Source organism: Corvus moneduloides, chromosome 28, assembly GCF_009650955.1.
Source record: "Corvus moneduloides isolate bCorMon1 chromosome 28, bCorMon1.pri, whole genome shotgun sequence".
Classification (NCBI taxonomy): Eukaryota; Metazoa; Chordata; class Aves; order Passeriformes; family Corvidae; genus Corvus; species Corvus moneduloides.
The window spans coordinates 4,266,840-4,280,502 of NC_045503.1; the positions used below are offsets into that span (position 1 = coordinate 4,266,840).

Sequence of the window (13,663 nt, forward strand, 5' to 3'; positions counted from 1 at the left end):
CCCAGCAGCTCTGGGATTTGCTGGCATCCCCCACTCGGGGCTGGGAAGAAGCTGTGAGGGGAAGGGAGGAAGCGATTGGTCTCCAGGAATTCCCAGCCATGGAGATAGTGCTGGAATGGCACCGTGACGTGAAGGGGGCACAGCCAATGGAGCCCAGCCTGGCAAAAAGGGGGGGAAAAAAGGGATATTTTTATCCTGGGAGGAAACAATCCAGGTTAGGGGGAAGTGAGGGTGGAGCAGGGATCAGGTGGGGAGGGAGGAGCTCAAGGAAAGCTCCCACCCAGAGCTGGGTCACAGAGCAATAAGTGCACCCAGGAGGTTCATTAAGGAGATTTATTTGCTTTATTTCCCCCCTTGCTCTGTTCACATCCTTTTGTTTAATGCTCAGGGAGCTCAGAGTGTTTAAAAATCACAGAATTCCAGCATGGTTTGGGTTGGAAGGACCTTAAATCCCATCCATTCCCACCCGCTGCCGTGGGCAGGGACACTTCCACCATCCTAGGTTGCTCCAACCCCATCCAACCTGGTCTTGGACACTTCCAGGGATGGAGAATTCACAACCAATCTGTTCCAGTGCCTTTTATAATAAAGAATTTCATCCTAATTCTCCATTCTCTGTCTCTGTTTTGCCTTTTTTCTTCCCTTTTCCTTACAACAAATCCTAAAGGAAAATCCCTTAAAATTTTACTTAATTCACCACACCTGAATACCAATAAATGAAAGAACAGAAAACCACCTGCTCTGGGTTTTCTTTAAGAAAAAAACTTCTCTATACTGACAAAATTCCGATAAAGCGATTTTTATTATTTAAAGGAAAACAGTAAATCCATAGGAAAAAAAATTTGGGATGGATGGGAATGAGTTTTTCCAGTGCAGCTGGGCCATTTCTCCTGAGTTACCACGAGAGGGACACAGAAGGAAAGCTAAAGGAGCTGGGAAAGAAAGAATCCCAGGAACAGCTCGAGGAGGGATCGTAGCAATGCACATTTCCCTTTTGTTTAGGAATATTGGGGATCGCAGCATTCCTACAGCTCCCTTCATCCCACAGAATCCTCAAAAAAGCTTCCCAGAAAATGGGCTAAGAAACACGAATAGTTAAAATGGATTTTTTCCCCCAGAATTTCCTCATTTTCCCTCAGCTTTTTCCCTTTGGAATGCCGGGACAGGGAGAGGTTGGGCTGGCTGGGATTTTGTTCCATCCCGAGCTTCTGGAGCAACAAATCCCGCAGGACTTTGTGGATTTGTGGAGATATTTTTGTTTATTCCCAGTGGATTTTTGTTGATGGAGGTTGGGGAGGTATTGATGTTTATTCCCAGTGAATTTTCACTAATTAGTGGCTGATGATGCAAATGCCGAGAGGTCCCGGCTCCCATAAAATTCCTCCATGGAGCAACGGCCCTATAAACCCTCCTGATGGAAATATTGAATATTTAGTGGGCTCTCGGGGAATTAATAAGCCCAGACCTAAAATGCCCTGGATTGGAAGTAATGCAGCGTGGATTTTTAGGGATCTGCTGCTGGATTCATCCTTAATGTCAGCAAAGCTTCACTTCCAGCCCTGGCCAGGCAGGCTGGGATTGGGATAAAAGTGCTGGGAAAAAGGAAAATGGGAGGGAAAAAATCCTATTTTTTTTAAATTATAGTTTTATAGACTTCAGTCTTAACACATTCCTATCACAGCATTTTCACATCTCATTGAAAGATCCACTGAGTGCTGGGACACTGAGTGGTCATTTTTATCTTTTTATCTTTTTAATTTTTATATTTTTACCAAGCCCCTTAATGCCCAGAATGTTTTCACAAGCTCAAAACATCTCCAAAAAGTGTTACGAAATAAATGTAAGAATTTCTTTAAGGTGCCAGGAACCTCAGTGCAATGGGAAGTGCAAATCCAGCTTTTATTTCAGTAGAGAGAAAAGGGTTTTTACTCTTGATTTTTTTTTTTTTTTTGCTTTTCTCCTTCAGCAAATTGTGATAAATCTGTTTAATTCTGATTTCCCTGCAGGTTTAATTGTGGATGTAGAAATATTCCCAGAACAAGTCATGGGGATGTAACTTCATGATGGAAAAAGAGGAGAAGTTTTTGGCATTTCTGCAGGGATTTTGAATGAAGAAAGTTCTTAGAAATTAAGGATGGTGAGTGACATTAAAAGATAACAGATAATAAAAGATAACAGACATTAAAAGATAACAGCAGGAGATGAAAAGCAGGAAATGAAACTTGGTGCTCTAAACCAGCCAAATGGACATGAAAAAGCCATTAAATTGTAATTTAATATTGAAATAAGAATTAAAAATACTGTGTTTCAGTAGGAAACTTGAAATCCTTCCCTCCAAAAATGTATTAAAACTCCCTCTCCTTGAAAAGAGCTGAAGTGTTCATCCCAAACAGCAGGACAGGACCTGGATTCAAGAAATTAATGTAGGGAAGAAAAAGCTTTTTATGGACAGAACTCGTGGCTTTTGGTAGGTTTTTATTTGCAGAATTACCATGTGAAGTGATGTGAAGCTAAAACTAGCTAGGAAAAAGACAAGAGTTCATAAAATCTAAGGGCAAAAAATGAATGGCTGGAATTCCTGAATATTGAGAGATATCCTGAGATATTTGGGAGGATCTGTTACCTATTAAAGCTGGAAGGAGCAGAGTTGTTAAAAATCCTCAGTTTCCAAAGGGGCATCGGCAGCTCTTGAAAAAAAAAACCCGGGATTTCTCCAAAGCAGATGTTGTAGCTGAGCTTAAAAACAAAGTTTGGAGCTCTTGATGGGCTCCAAAGTGTCCTTGTTTGTTGGGATTCCTGGCAGTTTTCCTGGGCAGATGGAGGTGATTGTGGAGTAATGGAAAATCCAGGCTTCCCACAGGGCTGGGATGTGTGTGTGGAGCTGGTGATCCTCACTTGGAGTGGGGAAAAGAGAGGAAAATGAGGAATTTTCAGGTTATCTCGTGGAAATTTGGGAATATGTGGAGTTTCAGCAGGTTTTGGATGTGGTGACAGCTGATTTCTCCTCAGATTGTTGCTGATGCACAACAGGTTTTTAATTTTGGGGCAGGCAGAAGACTCAGGGTTAAACCTGAGGTTGGGTTTGTTTCTTCAAAGAACAAATCACTTAAAAATCAGGAGTTTTTGCAGTCCCACCCTGGCTTTTTCTGTGCTTTTTCTGTAAGGGAATAACATATCTGCATTCTCTGCACAGAAAGAAAATCCTTCCAAGGAAATCCTTCTTTCCTGCTGTGGGAGAAATCTTAATTTGGCTCTTAAAAGTAAGAAATAATGTAAGGAAACAATAATTGGGGTTTGTCTGAGTGTCCCAACATGTGCAAGGTGTGTTTGGCCACGGAATGTGGCTCCAGGACTGAACACCCTCATCCAAAAAGACCCTGAAACAGGAAAATTTCACTTTCAGGCCTCCATCTCTGAAGAATTTTCCTATTCAGCTCCTTTTGATGTTAAACACAGAATTCGCCAGCTCGGCCTTATCTTTTCCTTGCAAATATTCCGAGTTTGGAAAACAAGGAGTGTGAAGTCATTTATGCTTCCACAGCTATAGGAAAGGCTGGTGATATTTCATCAAGTTTACATTTATTTTTCATTCCTCTTTGAATAAAAATAAGCCAGAATTGAGGGAACCCAAAAGTGTTGGGTGTTGCAGTTGTTTTGCCATCATGGAAGCCCTTCCAAGGAGCTGTGTTTGTCATGTCTGGGGTGATGCTTTTAGGAGGGGGAGAAGCCTGAAGGGGAAGGAATGTTTTCATTGCAGAATCCTGTGGACTTGAGGAGGAATCCAGCCAGGGCTGCCCTCAGGCTGTGAATGGCTGCAGTGTAGTTTTGTAAGGCCTTCCCAGAAGTCAGGAGTTCCTTGGAAATGGACCCAGGCCACTGGTGGAATGTCATCAAACAGCCTGGGAGAAGATCAAGGGGGCTGTGGGCTCCCAGATTTCCCCACATTCCCGAGGGGGAACGTTCCTATTCCATTATGGCACCAACACCCTGAAAACAGAGGGATCCTTAAACTCTGGATCTGCCCCTACGTGCTGGGAAGGTTTCCCCCATCCCACCGATGTTCAGGCGTGTTCCTGCTGCTTCCTTTGCCAAGGATTATCAGTTTTCCCTTTTTCCATGTGGCTCCACAGCCTCGGGAGGGATCCTCCCACCCCAAACTGGTGATGCTGGGTCCTGTCACTGCCTCAGGATCGTGATGGAAACACCTCAGGACCTCCCTGGCCCTGACCCAAGCTGCCCTTCCAGAGCCACTGGAGCCTCTTGGCTTCTCCATGTGCTGTGTGAGGAGGCAGAGTTCCCACTGGGAAAGGCAGCCAGCTGGCCAAGGAATAATCACTGGAAAGGGTCTGCAAGAGCCATGAAAATACAGAGATAAGGAGTTTTTCCATGCTGATCCCTCCAGGATCACGCAGAAGAGCCACCGACAGCGGTGCCAGTCAGGATTCACATTCCAGAGGCTGCTACAGGTGCTCTGAGGGAAGTGGAGCCTGCTGGACTCGGAGCAAGGCCCGTGGCAACACAGCAAACCCACCCTGGAGTCTGGAAACTCTGAACTGGGGCTGTTTTTGCTAAAAACGTCACTGCTGGCCTTGATTTATGAGCAAACAGAAGTTTGTGAACGGCTTCTCCAGCCTGGTCCAGAAATCCATGAGCCTGATGTCATGTGGAGAGGGCCCAGAACACAGAATTATTTTTATGGACTTGTTAGCAAGTGTTATTAAAAAATTGAAATGTTAAACTGGATCCTGTGGAGGGTTTTTTGGCTATAGGATGGAGGCAGAGCAAAAGTCCTGGAATGGATGTGTCATTCCAGGCTTGGACAAGACACCCCAGTTTCAGGCCACCTTCCTGGCTCCAGATGAAGAGGGGATTGCAAAAGGGGATGTGAGGAAGGTCTGGAGAGCAATAATTTTAAACAGCACTTCAGCAATGATGTCATTTCGGCTGAAAAATAATGTTAAAGTTTGGGCAAAGAGTTCTTTTGGAGCGAGAGGAGTCCGGGGCCAGCAGCCAGGGTGGGGAGGAGCTGCAGCAAAATGGAAAGTCCAAAGCGTGGAAGGTCATGATGGAAAACCCTATCAGAATAATCCTGAGGAAAGGTGGATAAAAACCCTGGAATTTTCTGTGAGCATGAGAATTCCAAGGAAATGGAGGGCAGGAAGGTGCTACAGCCCTGGATAGGGTGTCCACTCTTCTGTCTGGAAGTCAGAGGCCAAATCTTGGGGGGGCTGGAGCACAGGAACAGCCTGAAGGATTGTTGTGACCCCAGACTGTGATCCCAGAGCAATCCTGAGCTCTTCTCCTGGGGCTCCACCCAAATCCAGCCAAAATCTGCATCCTCCTCCTTGCCCGAGGAGGCCAAAAGGCTGAAACAACCAAGGGACGTTGTTCAGTGGATTTGGACATCAAAAATACCATCTAAAAACGTCTTTGTGGGGTTCTTCCCTTCTAGGATGGCTCATGGGCTGAAATGGAGGATCACCCTCAGGCCAAGCTATAGGATCAGCCCTTTCCATGGAGTTTTAAATGAATTCCCACTAATTCAGCCATCTACAGCCTTGGGTAAAGCTGCACATGCCTCGCACATTTTGTCCTTTTTTTGTTCCCTGTTCCACTAGAGGCCACCACAAACCTCAGCTGGGGAAAAAAAAAACCACAAAGCAAGCAAAGGAAGGGGCACCTGCAGCTCGAAATGACAAAAAGCTCCTGTTTTAGGAGGAGATTTAGGACTTGGATCTCCCCAGGAACAACTTCTCTTCCCGCTGTGTTGGGAGCCAGGGAATGAGCTCAGGCTGTGAGATCAGATTTTGCTGAGTGTACAGGGTTAGGCTTGTTCATTCCTCTTCTCCAGAAGTTCCCCTCTCCAAGCCATGCCTGGATATTTGATTTTCTTGGGAAATCTCAGCCCTCTCAGCAGCTTTTGCTGCGTTTTGTGTCCGGACACTCCACTTTGCCAGCAGAAAAGTTCCTTTTGTCATTCCCATTTCTCCACCTGAGGCGTGGGGTTCCTGGAATTGTGTGTGCTTTTCCTGGAAGAAGTGGTGGAGGCTGTAATGGCTTGTGCAGAAAGCACTCCAAGGCTGAAAAGATGTCCAGGAGGCAGCTGGAATTCAGGGAGAGCTCCTGGAATTCTCTCTCCTGGTGGGTATTTCTCCGGCTGTTGATGTCACACCCAACGTGCTCTGGCTCGAGGGAAAAGTTCAGGGAAGAACCTGACCCTGTGCTGGCCAAAAGTAATTGGAATTTTATGGAAGGAACACTGCAAAAGTGCAGAGAATTGATCTTGTTTCCATGTGGAATTAAAATTAAAGGAATTTGGGACCATCACAATCAGGCCAAACTTATGCCCTTGCAGTTTTTGGGTGGGAAGAGCAGTTTAGATGAAGCAAGGACTGACTCTGGATCTCTCCACAGCCCATGATCCTGAAAATTGTTGTGGAAAAAGAGCAGATTTGCCCTTGAGACTGTTTTTCAGCTCTGGGTGGGGTCAGGAGAAGGCAGTGCCAGCATTCTCCAGAGCCAGTTCATTCCTGTGAGATTTCTGGGGCTGATATTTTCTGGAAAACTCCAGAGGTTTGGATCAGTCTCCAGCCTCCCTCTTTCTGGAGAACTTCCCACCCCTTGTGAGCCTGCACACGCCATTTTTCCATTTCTCTGGAAGTGACAAAAAACCCCAAAACAACCCCACAGCCTGGATGATGCTGAATTTTCCTCTGAGCTCATCAAGGATGTTCAAAGCAGCACCATTTTCAGCTGGGGCCAATAATCTGTAATGTCTCAAAGGCGAGCAAAATAAAATGTGTGTGTGAGAAGAGACGGGTGGTAAGGGGAGCTGAGGGGGTGGGAGCCAGGAAAAGGATGGAGTTAGGATCCAGTGGTTGTCTCAAAAGCCATGAGGGGGTGAAAAGAGCACTCCCACGAGTGCAGCTGTTTGTTTGAACCTCTTTAATGAATTATTTTGATTTGAATTTGTTAATGACTTTCAGGAAGGAGCCCCAGCTCCAGAGCATTGCAGGGCTGAGAGGGGAGATGCTCCTGCATGGAAGTGTTTCCCACTGCTCCCTAACGGCTCCAGGCTTTTATTTCTGGAATTTCCTTTTTTTTTTTTTTTTCTTCTTCTTTGGAAATGCATCTTTTTATTGGAGGAAATCTCTTTGGAGAGAGACAAAGTGCTCCTGCTCCTGAGGGTGTCCCTGTCCTTCCCCATGCCCAGAGCATCTCCGTGGATTCATTCTGGTCACAGCCAGAATGATCCTTGCTGGAAAACCTCTGGAATGCCTCAGGAAATCCCTGGAAAGGGGACAGCAGTGAGGAACTGATACACCAGGGGATTGTCCCTCTCTCGGCCCCCAGGAGCTGGAATCCTTCAGATTTTGAGAGGAGTTCCTGAAGGCATTAAAGGCAGTTTTTGGGAAGAAAACTTCGTTCTGGTTTGCTGGGGATTAAATATCGGCTGAAAGGGGGGATGGGCAAAAAGGATTGAGCCAAAGCTCTGCTCCAGCACCCCCCCAGAAGAGGAAGAATTTTGTAATAAATCCATTTTCTTATTCAAGATTCTCATTTTGCATAAGGATAACGAGACCACTTTAGAGGGAACAACATGGAAAATTTGCTGGTGCTTCCTCTACCCCCCTATTCTTTATGTCCTCCACGAATTCCTGATTCCACAGCAAAAAAACCCCACCTGTCCTAGAGAATTTTCGTTGTAATTCAGAAAGGTTTTCTTCCCCATTTTCCTATATAACAAAAAGCCCTTTTTCCTCACACAGATGTTCAATGACTCCTTTTAAAACCGAATTTAAGTGAATTTAGGTGAATTTAATCTCTTCCTGAGACGAGACAGAGAATATTACATTCAATAATCAATTTATTCCCCCTTTTCTCTGTCCTACCTGGTATTTTGAGTTTGGGAGAAAGGGAATTAACACACAGTGATCGATCCTTTCTTCCTCTCCTTACAACTTAAATCTCATTTCCAGCAGGGAAAAGGTTTCTGTCTCCTGCCAAGAGCTGGCTGCAAAACCATTTGTACAGAGCACCTCTTTGATCACTGGTGTCCTGAAAAGACCTGATTGCTGGGTTTGCCTTTTTCCAGCTGTTAAATTATCCCAGATATCTTCCTGCTGGATTTGCTGGGGGGGTTTTAATGGAAAAAGGGAAAATGGGAGGGGAAACCCAGCCCCTGCTGAAGTCGGTGAGAGGAAGAGGCAAGAGAAGTGGCATTAATTTTGAATTAATTAATGAAAAGCTGCTTTTTGCTGTGTGTATTCAGGAGACCTGGGCAGGTTTCCTTAATAAAACCCCTGGCATGGAAAATATCCCGGTGTTCCCTTGGGATACCCACAGAAAGGGCAGCTTTGTGGGCAGTCTGGCCACAGTTCCTGGGAAAGGCGACTCCCAGCTCCCCACTTTTCCTCCCTGTGGGGCGGGACAGGCGGAGAAATCCAGATTTTCCCTGGGGGATGTGCCCAGCTCTGTCTCCAGGGCGTGGAGGCTCCATTCCTTGGCTCTCTGGAAAAAACAAGGTTTCCTCTGGAGCCCTGAGCTGAATATTTCCCTTTTTGCCTGGCTTTGGCTGCGCTCCCTGTCCCTGTCATTAGGGGTGAATATTGTCAGGTTCTTGGGATCCTCCCAGCGGAAAGGAGTGATGGAAGCTCTGTTTTGGGTGTCCCCAGGGCTGTGCCAGCTGTGCCAGGAGGCAGCAACCTGAGGACACCAAATCCTCATCTGGGAGGTCCTTGGGAGTGCAGAAATGCCGTTTTTCCTACCCAAAACGTGCATTTTTGTGCAGCTTCTGAGCCCACCGTGTTCAGGCAGCTCCAGAGTGAGGAGATTCCCAGGATCCCTCAGCTCCAGGGTTCTGCCTGTCCAGGGGTCGGTGCCAGATGTTCCTTTGGAGTTAATAATTCTTGGGATGTGTTCAAAGCCAGCTCAGTGCTCCCTAAGAGAGGTCCCAAAGCTATTAAAGCGTGGACGTGCTGTCTGCCCACCTCCACCGTGATCTCAGAGCCCTGAGCACTTCCAGTCCTGCCTGCGAGGAGCCAGTTCCTGTTTACTGCCTGCCTGGAGACCCCTGCATTCCAAAATTGGGAGCTTTGACCACAGAGATCAATGGGATGCATCGTTTAGGGGAAGAGGAAAAGCCAGGCTGCTTCGAAGAGCTTTGGTTTTTTAAGCTCTGCCATCCGGAGGAGTTTTGGGAACACGGAGCAGTAAATCTGTGTTATTGTCATTATGACTCTGGGAGGTGTTTTTCAGGAGAAAATCCCAAAAAAACCCGGGTGATCACAGCCAAAGGACTTTTACTGGGAAAACCTGAATACTGTGAGCATTAAAGTCCCAACAACAATTCCCAGCAAGCTTCACCCTCTGATCATTTTGCATCTCTCTCAGACAAAACATCCCTCAGCCTTCCCCGATTTTCCCGTACAATTCCAGTTAATTATTCCCGGTTTCCTCAGTGCGTCTGAGCTCCCGCTGGCTCCTGGAGGAAGAGGAGCTCATTGTTACAAATGAGCTTAATCCAGAGCTCTAAATCTTTATTGTCCCTGCTAGAAAATGGCATGAATAGCAAAGGAAAAAATGCGGGACGTTTCCTGTAGGGTTTTAACGACCCTCCTGGGTGTGGGATTGCGCCATGTGCCGGGGAATTGCTTGGAGCAGGGTGGCTCTGGCAGCATTCCCACCCCCATCTGCAAGGCTCGTTACAGGAGAGGCGGGGAAGGATGGGAGACAGCTCTTCCCGATCCCAAAGCACCCCTGGGATTAGTCACCCTTTGTCCCTGCCTGGTCCCAAAGGGAGTTTGTGGGACCTTCCTTGGCCTCCTGCCCTCGGGTTGGTCAAGTCCAGATGAATTCCAGGTGTCTCGGTTCTCCTGGGACAGGATCCTGCTGACACACAGGCTCAGGCATTTGGGAATGGGTTGGGATCACCGCTGTGGGACTGGGAATGTCCAACAGTGCTGGGGCCTGCCCGGGGCCACAGAGGAGATTCTGGATCCAGCAGAACTCCTGGATTGTGTTTTAATGCAGGATCATGTCCAGGGTGATCCTGGATCCCTGGTTCTGGATAAACCTTGGACCTGTGATGGGGCTTTGTCACTGGTGTCACCTCCTGCTGTTCCCAAGCCGATTCCCTGGATGTGCTGCAGGAGACCAAATAACCCAGCCCACCTGGAGGGTCTCCATGAGCCTCTGCATTCCTCCCGCTGCTCCCTGAGCTCTGGAAGTTCAGGATCACCCCAGTTCTCCCTGTGCACTCACTCTTTATCCCACAGAATCCCAGACTGGATTGGGCTGGAAGGGCCCTAAATCCCATCTCATCCCACCCCGTGCCTGTTCCTTGCTCGCTCTCAGGAGACTCCCACCGAGGCAACCAGGCCAGGACTGGCTTTTCCTTGTCCCATTCCCATCGTGAGGAAGGAAGATCCCTCTCTCCAGGCCTGGAACGGAGTCACTCCAAGGCTCAGCAGCTTCAGCGGAGCCTGGAAGGGCCACAGCTCCGCCAGCTCTGGAATCACGGATCCATCTCTTCCTGGAGCAGGGGAATCTTCACTCACAACCTCTGGCAGGGAAAGACACTAAAAAAAACCAAGCAGAGGATGTGCACATTCATCCCAAAAATAAGTGATAGCACACATGGCGTGGGCAGCTGGTTTCCCTGGAAGGGACACGGCCTGCCCACGTTGGGAAGGACACGGGACAAGGCCGGAATTCCGAGGAGCATCAGGGAGGGAAACTGGACTTTACCAAGAGGAGAAGATATCAAATAATTATTGCCCTGCAACAAATGGGCTTTACATTAATAGAGGGCAGGGTTTAATGGGATACTGGGAAGGAATTCCTCCCTGTGAGGGTGGGGAGGGGCTGGGATGGAATTCCTGGAGAAGCTGTGGCTGCCCCAACTCTGGAAGTGCCCAAGGCCAGGCTGGAGCACCCTGGGATAGTGGGAAGTGTCCCGGGGTGGAACTGGATGTGCTTTAAGGTCCTTCCAACCCAAACCATCCTGGAATTCTGTGATCTGAAGTGGAACCAGCCTGACCCACTTCAGCAGGAGCAGATCCATCCGAAGCCCCGCAGAGAAACCCGAATTTCCCAGCAGCTTTTCCTTACTTTGAGTGCTCCAGTCTGACATCTGCAAATTCCCAAAATACTCCATGGAAACAACTGGACACTGCAGCTGGAGGCAGGATCCTCGGTCTTGTCCCACCTTTCTGCCCTGTGCTCCCAGAGAAAACAAAAATCCTGCTTTTAAAAGTCTGCGAAACCAGAATTTTCCAGCTTGATCATGTACAAATCCTGACTTCAGGCGTTGCTAAAACACAATCCCAATAAACAGGATTCCAAAAGGATCCACTTGGAGCTGCTGGCAGTGCTGAGGTAACAACATTTAGGCATTAATTTATAATGGAAACCAGTAGCCACCGTGCTTTGGGCTCGTTATTTCAGATAAACACCCGGAGTGATGCAAATATTATAAATAAATCCATTAATCCATGGGAAGAGCAGCCCATCCATGGAATAATCCATTAAAGACTGTGCTTTGTCACAGGATTGAGGAGTCCCAGCCTGCTGCAGTCTGGTTTGTGTCTCTAAATCTGAATTCCTCAGGCATTAAAGACCTTTTAGAAAGAATTGTAATGCTTTGTCTTTCATTTAATCAGTGGCAAAGTGAATTAAACCGGGAGGCAGCTCCATTGTGCACTTTATCCTTAATTTTTTAACTTCATCCTTAATGTTTTGACTTCATCCCTAATTTTTTAACTTTTGTTGTTTCTTTCTCCAGCTGTTTTCTTCCCTATTTATGGAATTTGAGCCATGGCAAGGCTGGGCCACCAGCACAGGGACACAGGGACTGGCACCTTGGGACAAGGACAGTTCCCTCAAGTAAGGTTGGGCTTCCAAGTGTCATTTTTGTTAGGATTTATTAGGATTTATTGGGATTTTTTGGGATTCCAGGATCCTGTGAAAGCTTGGAATTGCAATGCACGTTTTCCATCTATAATGTGAGTTCAGAAAAATCGGCTCCTTGAATCCATGGGGAATAAGAACAGAAGGAATGGGCTTAAGTTGTATCCCTTTAAATAGTGGGAATTTTGCCTTGGATGCTGCATGGATCCCCCTGACTGGAATTATTTAAAACCAGGGAAGAGAAACCTTTGGAAGGAGCAACTGAGCCCAAATTGTGAGGTAAATGAGAAGTTTTTTGAAATCTTTCCATATATTTCCTCCATAATTTGCTTTTTTTACACCATAAATGCATCAGAACCCCTGTGAAACCCTTCTCACTCCATCTCCAGGCCGGAGATGTTTTCCACTTATTTTTAGAACCTGACCTTCCAAGGCTGAAAAATAACTTTTTCCTTCTCCTGACTTTTGTCCTTCACTTGGCAGAGGCCACTTCAAAACAGAGAAATGGAAAATATTTCGACTTTCAGGCTGCGGGAGCTTTGCTTTTTGTTGTTTGTTTGTGAGCTCTTCTCATTTGTGATGTCAACTCCAGGCAGGAAAAAAAAGGTGTAACGAACCTGGCAGTGCCCAGACTCCAAAAAACCAAATAAACATTTTCTACTCCATATTTGGATCTTTTTATTTTAATCAGTAAAGCTTCAAAAAATAATCCTGCTCCAAGCTGGGAGATGTTTCCCCAGTAGCTCCTTCTGAATTTGGGATTTTTCAACAGGAACAAGCAAACATTTTCTGCTCTGCTCCTGTGCTGAGCTCGGGTTGGAGGGTGATTTACAGGGAATTCACGGCTGAGTTTAGAAAGGAATCAGATGAATCCAAGGAAAATAAAGGTAGGAATGACCTCAGCCCATGGAGCCACCAATTGCTCAATTCAAGCTAGGAGGAACCAGCTCCGTTGGACTTTGCTGCTCTCAGTGGCCAGAGTTGATCCCAAAAATCTGCTGCAGCCTGAAGAAAAATTCCTTTGGGTTTCTAAAAGGATGTGGAAAAATTGCCTTGATATGCAGGAGACTTAATTCCTTTTATTGGCAATTATTGGGGTTTCTTTCAGCCTGCAGCAAAAAACCTAGAGGAAATTATCTGACTTGTCAATAATGTGGTTTTGGTGAGTTAATTTGGCTGTTAACGAATAGAAAATAGGATTATTTTTATATATAACGGGATCACCAGTTTATAGGATTAGAAAATGGCATTTTGGAAGTGCTCAGCTCTGTCCAGAGGCAGCAGGTGACTCTTGATAGGCTTCAAAAGCTCTTATTAAATTAAAAAACCCTCCCTTGCTGGCTGGGGGTCACAAACCAGTTCCAGTGCTCTCCAAACTGGTTGTTTCTCCTCTCCAAAACCGGTGGGATTTGGGCCACTGAAAATTTAGCAACACAGAATTAGTTGGAGACTCGACTTTCAAGGGTTTGTGTTGGGTTGGGGTTTTTTAAATGAGGATTTATTTGATAAAGAAATAAAAGTAAAATTTAAAAAAATATAAAAATATATCAAAATTAAATTTTATATCTATAGGTGGAAGAAAACATCACTTCTGCTCAGATTTATTTTGGGAACAGTTCATGGTTGGAGGGGGCTTGGAGCAACCTGGGGTGGTGGAAGGGGGTTGAATTTTAAGGCCCTTCAGACCCAAACCATGCCATGATCCCATAATCCCTGATTCCATGATCCCACAGCTCCTTTTCCTGCAGAATGA

General features: G+C 46.3%; 1 long non-coding RNA gene across 1 annotated transcript in view; it reads left to right on the forward strand.

Annotated features, from left to right (window-relative positions):
- Positions 1-2,414, forward strand: part of LOC116435896 — a 5,238-nt gene extending 2,824 nt beyond the window's left edge. The window contains exon 3 of the long non-coding RNA XR_004236887.1: positions 2,007-2,414. This is a non-coding gene — a long non-coding RNA (uncharacterized LOC116435896). The remainder of the gene's footprint in view (positions 1-2,006) is intronic.
- The last annotated feature ends 11,249 nt before the right edge of the window (positions 2,415-13,663 follow it).